The sequence below is a fragment of the Rhipicephalus sanguineus genome, chromosome 11, assembly GCF_013339695.2.
Source record: "Rhipicephalus sanguineus isolate Rsan-2018 chromosome 11, BIME_Rsan_1.4, whole genome shotgun sequence".
Taxonomy (NCBI): Eukaryota; Metazoa; Arthropoda; class Arachnida; order Ixodida; family Ixodidae; genus Rhipicephalus; species Rhipicephalus sanguineus.
In genome coordinates this window covers 118,175,569-118,196,260 of record NC_051186.1, presented here as the reverse complement: position 1 = coordinate 118,196,260, position 20,692 = coordinate 118,175,569, and the positions used below count along the sequence as shown (strand labels likewise).

Genomic DNA, 20,692 nt, shown 5'->3' with positions numbered 1-20,692 from the left:
TTGTCTGTTTGTTCTCTGGACGCACGCATAAGGTCTACGTGTTCTGGCTTCTTGACATCGCTTGGATGACTGCTGCCCACGCGCAGTCGCTCCGCTAAGGCGTGGTTGACTTTTGTATTGTATGCATTCATGCCGTTCCTTCAAGTTTTTGAGTAAGCGATCCTGTCGTCGCCTTCTTCGTACTTCGTCGTCGTCCCTTTGGCGCTGTGAGCTATCAGAAAATGGGTAAACAGTGACTTACGGTGCGTGATTAAGGAGCGCGCTCTATGCCCTCGAACTCTGAGACGGTGAGATGGTGCACGAGACTCGCGCCGGCATGAGACTTTTAAAGACGATAGTCTTTCTTGGGATACTTCAACGGAGACATTTTGGTACAAAGAGAATTTTATTTTTCCATGGTCACGGTGTTACAATCTCTCTTGTGGGGCTGTAACTGACAGGCCTACATATAATACACAGATACTTCGTGTACAACCTACGTTTGTGGGTACAACCAAAATCGGAGAACACTCTGCGCTACATCATCGCAGAGTAATTAAACAGAGCCGTGAATTAACACATTATACAATGTTTAAGGCTCCTGTCTAGGAACCAAATATACACGGGCCACGCACCTGGCCTGTTCATACGCGGGCTAACGAGGAAACCTGTGCACGCGCCCCCGCAAAGAGCGCTCTCGCGTGCTTGCGCTGCGTGCAACACTACATATCGTGTACAAGTCTGAGTAGAGGCCGGGGGAGGCGGGGGCAATTTATACAATGCTTATTCGCGGAACCTGTCACGTTCCGGGGCCGGGGGGGGGGGTCGCCTAGCTAGCGCGAGCTCACCCAAACAATGGAGGTAAGTTATCACAATTCGCGTGGCATCCTCTCAAAACAGTACCGCTAAAAAAAGTAGCGGGGGGGGGGGGGTGGCACGATGGGTGGGCCGCCGCTGGCCTCTATTTCTCTGAAAGGTGCTTCCACACCATCAGCCTTATACGAAAACCGCGGGGTAGGCTGCCCTAACAGGTGTTTTCTTCCCCTCTGCCACGCACCGCCTTTTCCAAATAACAAATAAGGTGCACGCAATCACCAGTTTTGGCGAAAGCGCCCCTGTTACGATCGAGCGACGGAGGGGGCGGATCTTAAATCTTTCGCCACCAGGCGCCAGACGGGCTTGGCTGCTAGACACTCAAACATTGCGTGGTGGGCCGATTCGTCCGCCCGGCAATTGGGGCAGCGCGCAGAAATGTCTTTCTGTTTGTCGGCACGTCACTCGATGCAGCCACTCGGCCAAAGTTGAACCACTTGCCCAAGGGCCAGCCATCTTGAACTGGTATGGCTGTTCATACTTGTGAATGTTGTCGATCAAAAAGTAAATATCACGCATATCTGAGGCGCAACATCACTAGTTAAGTATTAGGTGGTGTGTTCCTTTAATAGAAAATGCATACATACGTAATTCTAAAGACCCTAGTTTCTTAAGCTGCGCTGAAACTTGCCTTCCTCAGTGCCCTCTGCACGAGCTCATTGTTGTGTTTCGGTTTCGGTTCTGTATTGCACTGTAGGAATGCCATGGGGCGCCGCTCTGCAATCCTGTTTTACCCAGGCGACGTGTAAATAAAATAGTGTGTGGAGAGTACTCGTTGAGTGCGGACGTTTCTTCTGCTTCAGCGCTTCGCGCCAAACCGCGTGTTCGGGCTGGCTGGCGTCCCCGCCGGTCGCGTTGGTCAACCGCCGGTCTTCGCCTGCTGCTGCCCGGACTACCAGCCCGCAACACAGCACTCAATGTTCCCGACGTATTGCCAGATGGCGTCCATATCTCACGCAGCGCCTCTTCTATCGTCTTTAGACGACATTTGCAGCGAAGCACGCAGATACGCGGCCAATTTTTTAGGGCGTAGCTCCTCTTAGACTAACCTTGTCACGTCTCCGTTGTCCGGCGTAAACGGATATCCCGTACAGTACGTGGTAGTATCGCCCACTCCTCTCCTACGCTTCCCCCTCTTTCTCCTCCCCTACGCCCCCCCCCCCCTATCTTGCCTCGCGGTGCAGCAGCGCGACGACAGGCAGCGTCGCGGCAGAGTCTTGATTGAAAAAACCGACCGCTCGCGCTGCCAACCGTTTCACTGACCACCCGTTATATATAGCCTGGATTTTGACCTCCAAGGTAGTGCGTGTGCGATTTCTCCTTGCGTGATTAAACAATGAAAATTCACAGCGTACATGTAAAATTAAGTGCTGCAAGTCTTCATAACTCTCATCGAACCTTTAGTATAAACGCGCCCGATCTCACGCCGGTTGAACGACTGGGCAGAATTCACGGAAGATTCACGGTTTACCGATGAACCTCCGCAGCTTCGCCCACTCATCATCATTCACTCCGTGGATATGCTGTGAATTTTTTTTTGCTTTCTCTATTCCTACGCATTTAGTCAGTCATATGACATACACTGCAGCAGGGTCGTCTTCAAAGAATCTCGTTGCTGGTGCTTTGTGTGTAGGAGGCAGTAGGTACAACGAGGCGGGTCCCTTTTCCAAAAACGATGGTATAGGCAGCTTTAATGTAGCAAAAAAATGGTGCGGCACGTTGCTTATCCACTTCTTTTCTTTCTTTCTTGTTGCTTTGTGCCTAAACTTACTCATCGATCATTCCAGCCTTTAATTACCAGCTGAAGCATCGACCATCAAGGGAGAGGGGGGTAGTGAGCTAGTAAAGGCGGGAAAAAAATTTCGCAAGCAAAAAAATTCCCATATATGCATATCCTTTGCTAACGGAAATTAAAGGGGGAGGGCGACGGGCACCGTACCCTGTTCCACTTGGATCCGACCCTGAAATTCGGAGGTTGTTGCAATTTAATTCCGAGCTGCGTGCTGAGGGTTCGTGCATGCTCGCGTGCAAATGCAAATCTTTCTAGCCGCTCCTGCGCAACATGCCTAAAAAGGAAAGATACCTTGTTCCATAACGTTTATGGCGAAAGAGTCGTGCAAGAAAAGCCATCGATTGCTATTGAGAGCTTCTACGGATCCAGTATGCCTGCAAGAGGGGGCGTGAAACATCAAGGAGGTCATTCACGTGTACATAATTTTGACTGTTTCGCTGATTCTTACTTTTAATTAATTATTTTTTATTGATGTGCACCTTTCTTTTCCTTTCAATGTTTACTCACCAATCCGCGCCAGAATATCTGTCTTAGCGTCTCCTTCACTGTTTATTGATTTTTCTCCGCATGTAATCACTATAATTGTTTATGATTATTTCAATCATTGTACTCAAACATAACTGCGCGAAAATAACGTTATTAAACTAGATCGGAAACCCCGAATCTCTTACGAGTACATCTCTGTTCCCTACGCGCTATTGTAGGGGGAGGGGAGGGCGTAAAGGGGGAGGGCGTAAGGGCACCGTACCCTGCTCCACTTGGATCCGACCCTGAAATTTCGGAGGTTGTTGCAATTTAATTCCGAGCTGCGTGCTGAGAGGTTCGTGCATGCTCGCGTGCAAGTGCAAATCTTTCTAGCCGCTCCAGCGCAACATGCCTAAAAAGGAAAAGATAACTTGTTCCATAACGTTATGCGAAAGAAGTCGTGCAAAGAAAAGCCATCGATTGCTATTGAGAGCTTCTACGGATCCAGTATGCCTGCAAGAGTGGGCGTGAAACATCAAGCGAGGTCATTCACGTGTACATAAATTTTGACTGTTCGCTGATTCTTACTTTTAATTAATTATTTTTTATTCATGTGCACCTGTCTTTTCCTTTCAATGTTTACTCACAGTCCGCGCCAGAATATCTGTCTTAGCGTCTCCTTCACTGTTTATTGTATTTTTTTCCTTCATGTAATCACTATAATTGTTTATGATTATTTCAATCATTGTACTCAAACATAACTGCGTGAGAAATAACGTTATTAAACTAGATCGGAAACCCCGAATCTCTTACGAGTACATCTCTGTTCCCTACGCTCTATATGTAACGCCAGCATTTGCCGTTCAGAAGAAGCTAACCTGCCCGCACAGCCTCCAGGTTTTTTTTCTTAGTTTAGAATTTATCACATCAATGTGTGACGTACACAACGAGCTTATACCGCAACTACAAAGCTTGGTTTCAACGAGAAACTCCACAGGGCGCAGGCGGACGCAGCGCGTGAGCACGCAAGCAAGCAGCCGCGCCCTCTGCAAGCAGTATCACAAACTATTTTCGCCTGGCCGGAGCGCTGTCTCGCTCACGACACTAGGCAAACAGGCAAACCTTTCTAGCCACGAAATTTCTGCGTTCGTGTGTGTTTCGTCATGCCGAGTTTTGTTCATACGGTCGAATTTTACCACGCCGCCTCGCATTGTGTGTTGTATGTAGTGGTTACTGACGTAAGGGCAAGTTCATCACGCACTACAATACGCCGTTCCCGGTAAATAGTCACCAGATGCCGGCCGTGCGACTCCAGTGTACGACTTCTTTGTTCAGTGTTTATCGACGTACTACGTACGCTATTCACAGTTTTGAAGAACACCTTCTTCAAATGTTTCCGTACGTCAGTAGGGTGCCTTGATGCGCGTTTTGTCCGCTCACATCGAGGCAATACTACATGTCAGTGAGTAGCAGCGCCGCAATCGTTTTCTCGACGACGCACTCTGTGGCCCTTGGAAAATGCCTTGACGCTCAGGGACGGCGGGTGCGTGTAGCTTAGCCATTCCTCTCTTGGCGCATCGCTTGAAAACCGGCGGTCAACCTGCAGTGTACGCTGCCAGCGTGCTTTCTTGCCAGTAGGTAAGTGATATCGAACGTTACGTTTCGTATACATTGTGAGTTGTTCTTATTGGAGTACGCGTTGTCACCGAAGAAAATCGCATAACGTGTTGGTACTGTATGTAGTTGTAGTTGTGTGGATTGTGCTCGTGCATGACATCTGCCAAGAACGTATAGTCGGTAGTGTTATAAAATTTTGGTAATTAGCTCGGTTGCACGCACTGCTATGCGTTAACTATTTATGAAATGAGACAACGTTTGCGAGGCGCACCAATGTCATGCGTCTAATGCATGTCAAATTTATGCATGTCTCTTGTCAACTTACTTGGAGTACCGCCGTGAAACCGAATTCAGTTCTTTCGCATGAGCTCTGAAGGAACAATCTTCAGCCACCGTGTTGTGCGATGAATCGTGAATCGGTACAGTGGGAGGAATAAAGTGTATCTAGGGATGTCTTCTTTAGGCATGCATTTTATCTGTCGTGAAGTAACGTGACCCTCAAAAGCGTTTAGGTTAGCATTCTTGGACATAGATTATCATCTTTCGAGCAATAGAAAGCGCATATTTGCTAAAAATGCAATTTCTGCAGCGTGACGCTGTATTTTGTTCAATGGTTTGCCCCATTTTTGTCCTTTATGCACGTTGACCTAATTTGACAAGCCGTACTTTCAGCTGAATTTTCAATTGCTTTCAGTACTATATGTGGGTCCTTGTGTTAAGTCACAGCTCTCATCGCATAATAATAGCCTGTGAAGAAATACGTTTGTCTTGAATTAGCCATTTATCAGAGCTCTTCTCCCCTCCTCAAAGGGCAAGGTGCTGCTGGCACACCTGCTTCGGCTTTTCTTTTTTTTTTTTGAATGCTTAAGTTTTTCGCAACGTACTGCAGGTAGCAAACAGCAGTGTCACGATAAACAGTGGAGTGCTGACCATGCAGTCCAGAAGGTGGCTGAGGCAAGTATGCCATTGTAGGTGCTTATTTAGGCAGAATAAATGAGCATCTGTAGCCAACGTAAAGGTAATGTACAAAGTTCTATTTATTGAAGAAGAATCTTGTTTGAGCTAGGCATGTCGAAACAATGAGTGCTAGATAAATGAGACGGAGAAGTGCAGAGTAACAACATGATGTATGCCAGCAACCAAATTAAGTTTATTCATGCAAGAGGGGTATTTCCAACTGGTTTATTCGGGGGAAGAGCCCAATAGTTTCACCAATGAGCATAACTGGTAGTCTTTGCACATCCGGTTACTGTGTTCTCGCACTCATTATTATGTGCCACTTACTCTTGTGACGTTCCACCAAGGTGAAATTACTTCGCGTAAACAGCAGCGAGAAGGCTCTTACTAGCCAGTTCCATTAGGATAGCGTTTCCATAGTTTTTACTTCCAGTAAACCAGCTAAACTATAGAAGAGCGTACTTTATGTCTTTGTCATCATGGACAGTGCATTTTGCCTGGGAACATGGCTTAGTGTTGTAAAGACAAATGTTGCCTTTCTGTAAAACGTGGTACGGGGAAATGGCATTGTGCCAAAAATATTAAGGTTCATGACTTCTTGCAGCACGCATTGTTGTACAGGGATGTTAGCTTTTTCATAAATGCAATGCATGGTGCCTGAAGAGTATAGCGGCCCACTTTAAAATTTATAACTTCATGATTGCAGTGTGGGACAGGCTTTACTGCATACGGTTTGTTTCTGCAAAGCTTCAACCTATCCTCTGCAATGCTTCAAGGCCAATTACTGAATTTGCTGTGTACATTTACCTGCACATTTTTATCAATTATGCTAAACAACAGGCTTTAGTGATGTGTGGAAGTCTTGTCAATGAATGTTATTTATTGCCTCGGACCACGTACTCTGCTTCCCAGAATTATTGAGCACTTTGTGTGCACGTGCTATGCATGCTAGAAATTAAAACAGTGAATGCAGCTGGCAGCATCAAGGAGCACAATGTCCATAGGCTAGTATGAGGTGCGAAAGGTTGCCAGTGCTAGAATTTACGTAATGTGTACGTTGTACAGCTGATTGTGTAACTTAGCACTTTTCAGCTGCTCAAGCAGTTGGAGCAGATGTCGATCACGTTTACTGTGGTATGGCGCAGCCACTAAGTTCGTGCATGTGCATTTTGCAATCTGCATAAAAGGAAACCTCACCTGAAGCAACATTTTGATTTCATGGCAGCTAAGTGAGAACAAATCGGTTTGTCTTCTCTCTCCATCTGTCAATACCATGACACAGGCTTGTTAAATGCATTCAAGCAGCTTTAGCAATGCACTTGCTGCTATACAGCCAGTAGAGGCAGCCAATTTCAACATCAGAGTTCACTCTGCATATCCCACTTTCCAAAAGGGCATTCTTTTGTGATACCTTAAAGTCAAAACTTGCTCAATTACACACATTTGGTGTCTGACATTACAGGAATTATGAGAATTCTTATTTCTCATGTGAAAGTAGCCATCGTTTTTTTTTTCATATTGGTCATTTTTTACCTACTTTACGACTGTACCTTCCCCAACCGACGCTTTACTAGTGCTACATTTTGTTATGGGTGAAAACAATTACTTTACTAAAACCAGGCCAGGGAAAGCAGTATGATGCCCTGTAATGTAGAACGCTGCTGTGTCAGTGTTTAGTGTAGAGCTGAATTTAATCAGAAAGGGCAGGAATGTAGGTCATCTGTGGATGTTTGCAGACCATAATTGTGTTGTGCTCATTTTGTTATCGCAGGAAGCATCTTCAAAAAGCAGTGCTACAAGGATCTGAGCAGCAGTTTCCCTTCAACGAACGGGTCAAATTCATGGAAGCCACGTGCCTGCTGCTTCTGGCCTACACAAACATGCAGCCACCATAGTAATGTTCTTGCAAATGTCTGAGACATCTCTATGCTGCATGGATTGAGCATGTTAATTGCCTGCTTTTTTTTATAACATATAGTGATATGTCTACAAGTGTACTTTTTTGCTGTTTATGTTTACGCTCTCTTAAAGGGCCAGTAAGCGGGCTCTTAGAGTTCAATCAACGACATTAGAGTTCAATCAACCAAGGGACCAGGCAGGATTTCGTACAGGCTTCTCAACAATACACCATATTCATACTATCAATCAGGTGATAGAGAAATGCGCGGAATACAACCAACCCCTATACATAGCCTTCATAGATTACGAGAAGGAATTTGATTCGGTGGAGACATCAGCAGTCATGCAGGGACTGCGGAATCAGGACATCGACGAAGCCTATATAAACATAATGGAAGAAATCTACAGCGCATCCACAGCCACTATAGTCCTTCATAAAGAAAGCGACAGAATCCCAATAAAGAAGGGCGTACGACAGGGAGACACGATCTCTCCAATGCTATTCACCGCGTGTTCGCAGGAGGTTTTCAGGGCCCTAGATTGGGAAGAATTAGGAATAAGAGTTAATGGAGAGTATCTAAATAACCTGCGATTCGCTGATGACATTGCATTGATGTGTAACGCGGGAGACGAATTACAGCTCATGATTACTGAACTGGATACGGAAAGTACAAGAGTAGGACTGAAAATAATATGCATAAAACTAAAGTAATGTGGAACAATCTTGGCAGAGAACCTCGCTTTGCGATAGGTGGCGAGACACTGGAAGTTGTAAAGGAGTGCGTCTACTTAGGTAGTAACCGCGGAGCCGAACCATGAGAGTGAAATAACTAGAAGAATAAGGATGGGATGGGGCTAATTCGGCAAGCATTATCAAATCATGACTAGTAGTCAACCACTATCTCTCAAGAGGAAGGTATATAACAGCTGCATCTAACCGGTACTTACCTACGGAGTAGAAACCTGGAGACTTACAAAGAGGGTTCAACTTAAATTGAGGACGATGCAGCGAGCGATGGAAAGGAAAATGATAGGTGTAACCTTAAGAGACAGGAAGAGAGGAGAGTGGGTCAGGGAGCAAACGGGGGTTAGGGATATCATAGTTGAAATTAAGAAGAACAAATGGATATGGACCGGGCACGTAGCACGTCGGCAGGATAACCGGCGGTCATTAAGGGTAACTGACTGGATTCGAAGAGATGGCAAACGCGTGAGGGGGAGACAGAAAATTAGGTGGGTAGATGAGATTAAGAAGTTTGTAGGTACAACGTGGCAGCAGAAAGCACAGGACCGGGTTGATTGGCGGAACATGGGAGAGGCCTTTGCCCTGCAGTGGGCATAGGCTGATGATGATGATGATGATGATGATGATGAAGCGGGCTCTGACCTCTTTTTTTACACCTCCCAGGCAAGTTCGCTAATTCGTACACAGGGCCGCAGCAATCAGACACGTCTGAAAACAATAACCGCGCCTCCTCTTCAACGCTTGACCAGTCCTCTTTGCTAGCGAAGTGGTGTAATGTTACCTATGACCAAAGTTAAGTAGCGCTGACTGTCGAATAGTCCTATGCAATATGGAACGGCATATTGGCTCTGCGATGATGCAGTCCTGGGGTCTGTGGTTGTCACAAGTGTTGCGATTTTGTTTATCTTGCCAGTGCTCTAAACTGCGCTCTCTCACCGCACCGCTTTGGCACAGTGGCACATTGAGCAAGCCCCTCTTCACGAGGGTGGGGCTGAGCGAGAAACTGAAATCAGCTGGAATGTTTTTATTCCTTGTGGCTTCATTATTACACCACTTAATCAAAAGATTCTTATGGGAACATGTTCACAATGTACAAGGCTGCAGTTGTCACAAATTTTAGACTGCGGGGTTGTTTAGTGGCTCTTCAGCTCTAAATTTTTCGGGCCTGCCTTCACTGCCGCTGTTGCACCACATTGTGATGTCATCGGCGTAGAGAGCGCCATTAACGCCGTCCACTTCAGAGAGGCGGGCGGAGAGGCCGCGCATGGCGACGTTGAAGAGAAGTGGTGAGATTACCCACCCCTTAGGAGTTGCCTCGCCCCCTGCTCGAAGGAATCGGACGTTACCTCGCCCGCCCTGAGGGTGGCGCGCTTGCCCCGAACGAAGTGACGAAACCGTGAAACTTGCACCCAAGGCCCATGTCCAAAATGGAATCGAGGACATGCTTATGTGAAACGTTATCGAAGGCCTTTTCAAGGTCCAGCGCCAGGATACCCCTGGCGTCCCTGGTGTCCCCATCGATTATCTGGTGCTTAATGAGTTTCATGACAACCTGAATGGACAAGGAAGGGCGAAATCCCATCATGTTGAAGGTGAAGAGTTAGCGTTCCTCGATATGACTTGATATCCGGTTGTGAATGACGTATTTCGCGACTCTTCCGACGCACGAAGTGAGCGAGATTAGGTCGCAGGTTGTTTGGGCCGGGTGTTCGACCTGGCTTTGGAAAAAGAATTACTGACGCTAGCTTCCAATCATACGGGGCACCACGCGTGTCCCACACGCGATTGGTATCGTCTTAAGGTATTTTTGTCCAGGTTGCAAAGCAGCCTCTTCGAAATGCCGTATCTGCCATTAAGGTTGAAAAGCCCTTCCAGACCTCGATTTTAGAGAAATGAGCATCGAGGTCCTCACTCTGGAGGCCCCGGTAGCGGGTGTTGTCCGCGTCCCCTGGAAGGAACCACTGGCAGGTATATGTCGGCCAATAACATGTCGTGCGCCGTGGAGCCCTCCCGTTAGGCTTCGTGAAAATCCCTTCCTATATCTAGTGTCTGGTTGGACTTGGACGCCGACTCCTCTCGGAGCTGCTTCACGAGGTCCCACTTGTCTCCCGTGCGCATTTGCTCGTCGACCGAGTTGCAAAGCTTGTCGCACTGCTGCTTAGCAAGCGCGCAGCAATGTTCCTTAATGGTGCGATTGAGTTCAGCTCTCGTCATACGGAGTCTACGTTTGAGCCATTGCCCCTCCCACCTGGCTCGGAGAGCGGCCTTCGCTTCGAGGAGGTGGGCGAGACGACTGTCCATACTCTTCACCTAGACGTCCGTGTGGACTGTATTGGTGGTGGTCTCCACGTCCCTTTTCAATTGCGGCAACCAGTATTTAAAATCTGCGGGTTGTGCTGCCTTTCTTTCTCTGATTGTGCGGAACAGGTCCCAATCCGTGGCCCTAAATTCACGCGAGGGGGCTGCTGGACACCTAGGAGGAGGTGCCCAAGACGAAGTAACCGCTACCCAAGTTCTCAGGCAGGTTACGCCTTGAGGGCGTGAACACGAGGACGTACGACCGCGTGTTCGGCGGCCATTTGCCAGAGGTCACTCCCCTTCGCGGTGAAGGACGGGTAGCCCACTTGCGGCGTGGAGCATTGAATTCGCCCGTGACCACCAGTGGGGCGCCCGCCGCCAGCCCCGCGGCCTTCGCCACAAGGGACGCAAAGCGGTGTCTGTGGTCCCTGGGGAAAATGTATATGTTGAGAAAAAGATAATGGATTTGAGCCAGGCTTTGGGAATGATCTCAATTAGCGAATGCTCGACATTGTTCTTGTCCATACGCATGGAGTGTAGGACAAAAAAACATCGCTTGGACACGAGGAAACAAATGTCCCTCCTGCCCTCAAAGAAGACCCAGTGAGACCTGTAACCCTGCAGTGAAACTGCCTCTCTGAGAGTTTCCTGCAGTAAAATGGCGTGCGACTTGCGCTCGCGTGAACGAACGAACTGCTACAAGACGGCCTTTCTCGGCAGGAACCCGACGCCGTTCTATTGCGAGACAAGGAACCTGACCCGCCATATTTGAAGGTTTTGTTTGGTCTTTCATATGAAGAATCACGTCTAAAACCCTCAGCTTCTGAGGGTATTCGAGTCTTGACCCTTGCTTCGAGGATCTTGACACTGTTCGTCAGAGCAGTCACCGTTTTTATTATGGCCATGGCTGCGCCTTTGACCCTATTTACGTTGCGGCGATGAGCGGCCTCGTAGACCGGCGAAGTCTCGGTCTTACGAGTGAGAGAGCGAGTCCGACACGACTACAAGGATCTGAGATTCCTTAACCAGGATTCAAACGCTAGGGCGCGCAGGCCTGCGCTGTGACAGTTGTTTGTCCACGCTTGCCTTCTGCATGCCTGTGCGTTCTTTTCGGACGTCCTTCCTAGTGCTGCAGCGGCGCGCTGCAAGTATCGAGCTCCTTCTCGTTCTTCGTGTCACTTCGTATGGTTGGCGCTTATCGCATCCGTAGACCTCCTGGGCGTATGTGGCCCTTCGTGTCTTCTATATAGGTATGGCGTTTGCTTGCGCGAAGAGAAGCTGCACTGCAAAGGCTTTTGAGCCTTTCAGGCAGTTTCAGGCTCGACGCTTAGCGTGTATCCTTGAGGTAGTAGGCCAAACCCCCGTCAAAAGGAGGTTTTGTTTACATCTTTTGTTAATGGAGTGACGAGGTGGAATTAACGGAGTCTTAAGAAGGCCAATTTGGTGTTTTTATTCAAATGATTTTGAGCGCTTGAACGGAGCACATTGGGAGTTTCGCTGCTTCTTTTGAGAGCGTTTTTGAACCACGCGGCCCTAGAGTGGTTGGGAAATAAATAAAAACATACATTGCAGGCAGTATCTTAGCGTTTCACGGATAACTTGTGCTACTATTCATCACTAGGACATAATAGAAAATGGGCATGAAAGTATTTATGCACGTACATGATATTTGCGTACAAGTAAGCACGACATAAAAATGGAGCTCGCGACCACATGTATCGAAAGCAAACACTTTAATTATTACACTGCCACGCCGCGTCTTGCTTGCGTGTTTTTTTTGTGGGCTTATACATGTACCCATGTATGTACAAAGCAGCTGGTAACCCGTCAGCGGAACTGCGAACTTCGCTTCTTCTACCACCGGCGTGTGTTTGCTCATGCGTAAGCCCAATAAATAATTTGTGGGGCTTCATTTAGGCCGACGTAAGCACCTTTGGCTCCGAATTCTTCGGTTCATCATGTCGTGCCCCTAGAAAAACTATAAACGTGTGCCCTCTTGAGTGCTTCTCCATATATCGACAATGCTTCGTTCGCCCGAAATTCGTGAATACCAGCGGGACAAATGCATCTTCAGATGACCGAACATTAGTGCATTCCATAAGCGTATGCTGTGGAGCAATTTTCATTATTTCTGCTGCCGCGAACTGCACGCGTCCAGAGGGGGCAGTGTTTTATGAGCGGTTCGAGGCTGCCTGCGTTCCTATATGAAATTACACATGCAGATGCCCGAGTTACAAGGACATTGTAACGCGCATACATTAAGTGCATTCAATGCGTGCGTACTGTCGCGAGCTTCACGGATGGGCAGTAGCGCGCCCTGAGCAAGTAAACGATCATCTATTCCCGCATTTAGTGCGCATTCGCAATGGACGGTTTAGCGCGGCGTACAGCGGATCTCTGTAACCCTTATTCAATATTTAGTTGCTTGACCCGTCATGGTGGTCTAGTGGTGATGGCGCTCGGCTGCTGACCCCAAGTTCGCGGGATCGAATCCCGGCCGCGGGGGCTGCATTTTCGATGGAGGCGAAAATGTTTGAGGCCCGTGTACTTAGATTTAGGTGCACGTTAAGGAACCCCAGGTGGTCGAAATTTCCGGAGCACTTCAATAAGGCATCTCTCATAATCATATTGTGGTTTTCGGACGTTCAACCCCAGATATTATTTAGTTGCTTTCATACTCGAAGACTACCTACTATCTTGCTCATTAACTTCTTTTGTAAAGCATCAAGCCTCCGCGTTAAAGTGAATGCCTAAGGCGTGCTCCAAAGTGAAGCAGCAACCTTCCCAAATTTACCAGTGAGAGGTCTCCTGCCAAATGAAGAAGTTCATGTGCTTGCACTTATATCTCGTGAACCTCCATGTGTATTTGGCCCTTCTCTTTCACAGATGACGCAGTACGGATTAAAAAATAGGCATTACCGTCTTCCTCAGTGAAACAGCTGTCCTTCAGAAACTAATGGTTCTTTGGAATTACTGGTATGGTATTTTCGCAGCAGCAGACAGGTTGGCTTGTTCGCAGTTGACAGTCATAACACAGAACATGAGTTCATTCGTCCGCCTGCACATTACGTTAAACTTTCTAATCTGCCTAACTTTCAATTGCCTATCTCTCCCCTACAATGCCTCATAATGTGCGACTCATCTGTTCAATTTGCTTGGTACTAAAGCACAAGCAGTTACATTGAGCAGACAGTGTTTCAGCAATTTTTGTTGCATGCGCAAGTTGATTTCTTTCATTTCCATGAAAAACATGTAGTCATACTGCAATTGATACAACACCCAGTGGTTGCAACATTTTATTGTAATCAAAACAGTAGCAGTTCGCGTGTCAATATATATATATATATATTAATATATATATATATATATATATATATATATATATATATAATATATATATATATATATATATATTGTGAAGAAGAAGACGCGTCGCCGGTCAGCAGTATCGCCAACGCTCGCCTCGCGCTGCTTGTCGCTGGCATCTTTCTGGACAGTGCTCTGCCCCGACTCGCTGTGTTTGTTCAGAGCGTCACCACAGGAACGCACCGCCAATAAAACTCTTCTCAATTGGTGGAGGTGCGGAGGTGCGCCTTCACGCGCGTCTGGAGCCTTGCAGCCACTTCCGTGCCCTGCCAACCCCTTCGACCGCGTCGGCATAGATCTCTACGGCCCACTTCCAATGACACCGGATGGCAATCGGTGGATCATAGTCGCTGTGGACCATTTGACACGCTACGCCGAAACTGCTGCTCTGCCAAGTGCCACTGCGCGGGACGTAGCGTCTTTCGTCCTACGCCGATTCATCCTTCGACATGGCGCACCTCGGGAACTCCTTAGTGACAGAGGTCGAGCCTTCATCTCGGAAGTCGTCGAAGCTCTGCTTTCCGAATGCCACGTTGTTCATCGACGGACCACGGCATACCACCCGCAGACTAACGGGCTCACCGAACGATTCAACCGCACCCTCGGTGACATGCTCGCGATGTACGTGACATCTGATCATGGTAACTGGGACCGCGTTCTTCCCTTCATAACGTTCGCATACAACACCGCTACACAGGCTACCACGGGATTCTCACCTTTCTTTCTCCTGTATGGCCGCGAACCTTCGCACACCATCGACACTCTCCTACCATATCGTCCGGACGCTTCCGAATGCCCACCTGTGTCCGAAGCTGCCTGACAAGTGGAAGAGTGCCGCCAACTCGCGCGCACCTTTACATCCCAAGAACAACAGCGCCAGAAGGAAAACAACGCCGACTCACGTCCAAGTCCCAGCTATTCCCCTGGATCTCTTGTATGGCTGGCTGTTCCGTACCAAGCTCCTGGGCTTTCCTCAAAGCTCGTCCCAAAGTACGAAGGGCCTTACCGTGTTTTGGAGCAAACATCCCCGGTGAACTTTATCATTGAGCCAGTTTCCCCATCTGACCACATGCGCCGGCGTGGACGTGACCTCGTCCACGTGGCACGTCTCAAGCCATACCACAGCCCTCTGCCTCCAGACTCCTAGGTCGCCAGGATGGCTCTTTTCCGGCGGGGGCGAATTGTGAAGAAGAAGACGCGTCGCCGGTCAGCAGTATCGCCAACGCTCGCCTCGCGCTGCTTGTCGCTGGCATCTTTCTGGACAGTGCTCTGCGCCGACTCGCTGTGTTTGTTCAGAGCGTCACCACAGGAACGCACCGCCAATAAACCTCTTCTCAATATATATATATATATATATATATATATATATATTGTTGTGAAGAGCGACGCTCGGGCACGGGCGCATGCTAGGCTAGGGAAGCAGAGGGAGACGAAGAGGGGGAATAAGAACAGCTGGCCTAGCGAACAGGCATTGTCTCTTTTCTCGTCTTTACAATGGCGCAGTTGTCGGAAACGAAGCCTTACGGCACAAGCCGCCTGTGTTCGTCCGTCTTCGCCAGTCAAGGAACGCCGTCCGTGCTTCCTAGGACATGGAAACCGCATACCGGCCGCCGCAAGAAGGACAATTCGGGGACGGAGTCCAAGCCTCCCCGGCACCCACTAACCTGCCGGCGCTTAAAGCACCGTCCGGGGAAGGCGTCCAGGCCTCCTCGGCGACTCGACGGTACTATACCGGCGCTCCCATTCATAGCGTCGGCCACGTTTCCTTGATTCACGACATCGCAGCGCTGATTGCTGTGACGACTATATATTCCGCGGCCGCCGCCACTGGTTCACCGGGCGGTTCACCCGACGATGCAGCGGAGATCATCCGCACCGCTGGGAGCCTGTCGCAGTGACTTGCCTGCATGACATCACCTCATTCCTTGTTCTCAACCACCACCGTGAGTGCCGCGACGCCCGTAATCTCCGCGGACACCACCCCTGGCTCTTTAAGCTCTTCGCTTGGCCACCTCACGGACGTCATGCGGGCGACATCCCTGTTAGCTAAGGATCTAGACCATTTTGCCGCAAGAACTTCCGGGTCCTCGCAAGGCACATTACCATCAATGGCTCCATCGGAACTACCGGTGTTCCGGGGTTTTCAAGATGACGTCTATGTGTGGGCGGCTACCATCAATGCGCTCGGCTCTCGCCATGCCTGGCCGGAAAATCACAAATGGCTCGTGGCCATCGACCGCCTTCGCGATGCCACCAAGGCATGGCATGCCTACGAAGGCGTCAGGCAGAGGTCTTGGCCTGAATGGTGCGCCAAGCTGATAAGCCTTTTTCGCCCGCTATCACATGCCTGCGACCCCATAACTACCGACCCACTGTCTGCCGCGGATGGGAGCTGTGAGACGTACAAGCTCGACGGTGCAGCTCGGGCCCCCACTACCATGCCCTCCCTCCATAACCGGGAACGTCAAAAACACTGTACGGATGGTGTACCTGTGCCGTACAGCACCTTCACAGCAAGCTTCGCGCAAGGCCCCGCGGCAGATGCAGACACCAACACAGGCTACAAGGTGGGCTTCGCGGTCGAGAACTCAATCGTCTCGTAGCGACCCACCTCACTACGTTCCTTACCCGAGTCCAGGACCGCCTCCAAGCCACAGAAATCGATTATGGGGGTCGCAAGCTCATCATCACTTGGGCACGTGGAGGCGTCGGTTTATTTTCGATGACGCCAGTTCTACCTGAGCGAACAAAAAACGAAAGACAAGGCACCCCTCCCATGTAGATCCACCATCGAGAGGACTGCGCTGGCGCTCCTGGTTCAACGCAGACGGAGAAGCGGCCCCCTGTCTCGCCTTCACTAAGGCACATGCAGGTGCCAGCTTCTGTCGTGTCTGAGACGCTACCGGTGAAGGAACTCGAAGAGCGTATAACAACCATCACCGCTCACGCGATCAATCAAGCTGGCGTAATAATAGACCTGCCAATACAGCCCAAGTTTACCGGAGGTTTGGATGCTGACCTCCGCTTTCCTGAACAGGGTAGCCCTGCGACATTCGACATACCGGCAGACATAAACTCGGCCTCACAGCTAAAGCCTGCCGAGGATCTCACAGTTGCTGAGGTCATCTTTCCTAATCCCGTGATTTCGCAGCCGACCACCATACAGTCTCAAGGACCTCCTACAATGCGTTCAGAACTGCGACAAGACAGCCGTCGCAGGCACCTTCGACCCTCTCTGAAAGGTCGCAGGCACCGTCGGCCCTCTATGAAGGTTCAGTGCAGCCCGCTAGCTCTACCTTCTGCAGAACACAACGCCAGGTCGCAGCGGGGCCGAGACCTGCAGCCACAACGAGACAGCCAATGTCGCCCACCAGAGTGTTCGGCAGCCCAGCAAGGCAGGTCGGGGCGGCCACCCACACACAGCCAATCCCGCCCGCCTGAGAGGTTTGCGCTTACGGTGCGACGACCATCACGACATTGCCAATGACGTCCACCAGAACCATCAGCGCCTGACTTCCAGAGCAAGTCACAGCGAGGCCGTGAGGGGCCTCCGCGAGGCAGCCAATTCCGCCCGCCAGAGGCATCAGTATTCGCAACTTTCAGCTACGGTGGCGCCGCCACGCGGCAACCGGTGAAAGCCGCGTTCCGGTGATAGAACGAAAACCTGCCTGGCGACAACGTGCTGGCTGTGCTTCGTCGTCGGTGTGTCCTGCAACTTATTGTGCGTGTGGCCAGTGAATTACGATGGATTTTGTTGGTGCAACATTGTGGAAGCTTTGCGGTTCAGTAATGGGTAAACAACAGAAGAGAAATCGCGTGTACTGCGTGCCAAAATGCTCAAACCGTATACCGTGAAAGGCGTCGTAAACGTGGCTAGTTTTCCCTTGGACCGGCGGCAGAAAAGACAATGGGATATCCACGTGCGCATCGGGAAGCTTGTCATACGAGAAAGTGAAGGTTTCCATCGTGCTTCTCAAATCGGCTGAATTTTGGGACACAACTGAATTCCTCGGATATTACGTGCCAATACCACGATACGATTATGGGACGCGCTGTAGTGAGGAGCTCCGGATGAATTTCGACCACCCGGGGTTCTTTAATGTGCTCCTAAATCTAAGCACGCAGGTCATCTTTTGCTTTTTTCCTCCATCCATCGAAATGCGGCCGCTGTGGCCGGGAATCGAACCCGCGTGAACATGCATCGCAACACCTTACGTACTGCGCTACCACGGTCCTGGGAGACAGCAGCCGAGTTCTCTTTTTTTTGCTTAATTTAGAAGACGATGGTCAATAAAGCTATGCCTTCGCAAGCGAAAGCCACATCAAAACAACCTGCCGCAACTGACACCGGCGAGCGGCGGCTAGGCAGACGCCGCTGCCGTCGGCGATCGAGCGCGAGCACGCCGTAGAGTGAGCAAATTTTGCTAACACGATTGATATTGTACTCTTATGTCAGGCGTCGACATACGCAATCCGTTTTCTCGACACCCTCAATATTAAGAGCGAAGGTGGAAGCGAAGCAAGCCGGTTGGGTAAGACGGCCTGCAGTGTCACTGCTTATCTGCGAATGCATCGCAGGTGCCTCCGTATCGTGGTTCCCGATCTCGCGAGTGGTGTGGATGCCGGTGCTTTTTTTATTAGTGCCACACTGGAAGAGCCGCATTATTGAATTAGGAATTAGTTTGCATGATAAAATAATTGAAACACATCTTTTTCATGCCACCGATAGCGGCGATACCGGCAAATACTTCGGCATCCTCGGACATGATGATGGGAGCGGTAAGAAACCGAGCAGCGGCACGACGTTGCCTGTCTCCCGTGCTGCTGCCACTATGGCTATACGGCCGTGCGATCACCGGACCGGGCGGATGAGAAAAATCTGCCGAGTTTAACGCGGACGCCCGATCCAGCGACCCCGTACGGCGAAACATCACCATTCCGGCTGCTACACAAGCGCGTAGGACGTCAAATCGGATGCAAAATCGTGCCGTGTGTCTCGCAGTTTATGCTCTCAAGCGTGAGCCACTCCATGCATGGGAAGTTCAGTGCGGTGGAAAATTATCCTAGCCGGCAAGCGGCAGCAACCAACGACAACACATGCGGTGATCGCTCCGTGTGTACCGGTGATCACCGCACCGACCGCCATATTGGATTTCTTGTGTCGCCCCCTATAGTTGCTGAAAGTTGCGAATACTACGCATGGTGGCCCAGGGCCTCTGAATGTTTCCACCTGCGATTAGAGGACCACCGCCACAAAGGGGCGATTTTGGCAGGACTCCATGCTCGTAGCGTGGCCGAGTGTAGTGAAGAGCGAGACTCGGGCACGGGCGCATGCTAGACTAGGGAAGCAGAGGAAGACGAAGAGGGGAGGGGGAATAAGAACAGCTGGCCTAGCGAACAGGCGTTGTCTCTTTTCTCGTCTTTACAATATATATATATATATATATATATATATATTATATATATATATATATATATATATATATATATATATGTATATATATATATATATATATATATATATATATATATATATATATATATAGGAAAAAGGTATACGCTTCGATGCGCTTTTATATCATCGTTCTCCGAGCCGAGAGACAGAGAAAAGGGTTAAGAAAAAGTACATACAAAAAAAAGAGGAGAGAGAGAAGTAAGAAACCTGCCGAAAAAGAGTCACGTGCACATACTTTGGCCTAGCAAACACACGTGTTTCCTGAAAAAAAAGGAAAGAAACAAAACAAAATCTCCGCTGATATCCAAAGATTGTCCAGGTGAGGTACACTTCTGTAGTCACTAGCCGATTTCCAATGCTTTGAAGCCCCAACACAACATGGGTGCATTCCTCCATCCCATTGTCACTCGTCACGTCTTCGGCTCCCCCCCTTCACATTTGCTCCTGAAGCCTGTGAGGAAATGAAACTTCAAAAGAAGGGATAAGCGCTTAAAGGCAGTCAACTCAAAAAGCTTAGTAAAAGTCCGGGAAGAGTGTACAAAGGCACATTCGATATAGTCGAGGAGCTTGGCATACTTCTCGATGGCGATGTCGGCGCTCGTCCTGGCGAGGTCGTTCGTCCCAATATGGAAAATCAAAAATGAAGTACCTCGTGGCACAAAGTCCAGAATTCCGGCGATGTCATCAATTTGGGCACCGGGCTGCGAGATGAACGCCGGAGAATCGGGGCTGGAAGGGTCGAAGTGGGTGTGCAGATGCCTCGTCTGCGAATCCCCCAACACGGCACATGTCGGTGTCTGCTGAGGTTATTTCCAGATTACTTGTTTTGGAGAAGCGGGGAAGGCAGCCATTGTAAGTGGTACGTAGGTTATGAAGAGTCTGTCTTCGGTTGCCGTAAAATAATTAGGAAAAAGGTATACGCTTCTAAAAAACTGTTAATTTGTCGACGTTTGGATCGGAGACCGATCTTCATCAGTATGAATTTTACCCTGCTTCGATGCGCTTTTATATCATCGTTCTCCGAGCCGAGAGAGAGAGAAAAAGGTTAAGAAAAAGTACATACAAAAAAAGAGGAGAGATAGAAGTAAGAAACCTGCCGAAAAAGAGTCGCGAGTACGCTTGTGCACATACTTGACTAACAGTGGTTCTGAAAAAAAAAAGTCGTCAACACCCCAAGTGCAACACTTTGGCCTAGAAAACACACGTGTTTCCTGAAAAAAAAGGAAAGAAACAAAACAAAAACTCC

General features: G+C 49.1%; 1 pseudogene; it reads right to left on the bottom strand.

Moving 5' to 3' along the window:
• Window positions 1-10,800: 10,800 nt before the first annotated feature.
• The window catches only part of LOC125756443 (uncharacterized), a 16,888-nt pseudogene continuing 6,996 nt past the window's right edge, over window positions 10,801-20,692 (bottom strand).